Source organism: Sinocyclocheilus anshuiensis, unplaced genomic scaffold, assembly GCF_001515605.1.
Source record: "Sinocyclocheilus anshuiensis isolate Anshui unplaced genomic scaffold, SAMN03320099.WGS_v1.1 scaffold1938, whole genome shotgun sequence".
Taxonomy (NCBI): Eukaryota; Metazoa; Chordata; class Actinopteri; order Cypriniformes; family Cyprinidae; genus Sinocyclocheilus; species Sinocyclocheilus anshuiensis.
The window spans coordinates 167,080-167,863 of record NW_015547736.1 but is presented as its reverse complement, the minus strand read 5'-3'; positions in this window follow the sequence as shown (position 1 = coordinate 167,863).

The window sequence follows — 784 nt, the reverse complement described above, 5'->3', positions numbered from 1 at the left end:
TCTACATGGCATCACTAGGTTCTGTCATTCAGAAACATGGCTTTTCATATCACTGCTATGCTGATGACACTCAACTGTACCTCTCATTCCATCCTGATGATCTGACGATAGCTGCTTACATCTCAGCTTGTCTAACAGACATTTCTTGCTGGATGAAGGACCATCACCTTCAACTCAACCTGGCTAAGACAGGACTGCATTTGGTTCCAGCAAACCCATCGTTTTATCACAGTTTCACCATCCAGTTAGGCACATCAACCATAACTCCAAAAACAGCCAGAAACTTTGGAGTTGTGATTGGTGATCAGCTGACTTTGACAGATCAGTTGAAAAAACATAAAAGACCTGTTGGTTTGTTAGGATCTCGTGACCCAAGGGTCACCCCTGTCTGGAGAAAGTAAAACATTCTGACAGACCCTGAGGGAGACACACCCCTCAGCAGCAGAACACAATTCTTCAAAAGTTTATAATATAAGTAGGGTTGGGAATCGAAAATCGATTCCGATTCCAGAATCGGATACTTAAGGTCAGGAATCAGATACTTGTTGTCAAATTAAAATGTAGATTCTGCCTATCGATTCCCGTATCATTCCTCAACCTTTGACGTGTGCGATCAATGTTGTGATCACTTCTTGGTTCGTCCGTGCAGCGTACGATCACACCAGTGTGATTTGAAAATTTCTGTTCAAATGAAATCTGCGTTCGCGATGCCATTGACCTAAAGAGAGCAGCTGTCATCTGTCATGAATGAAACAGCTTCACAGTCTTTTCAGCCACACAGTAT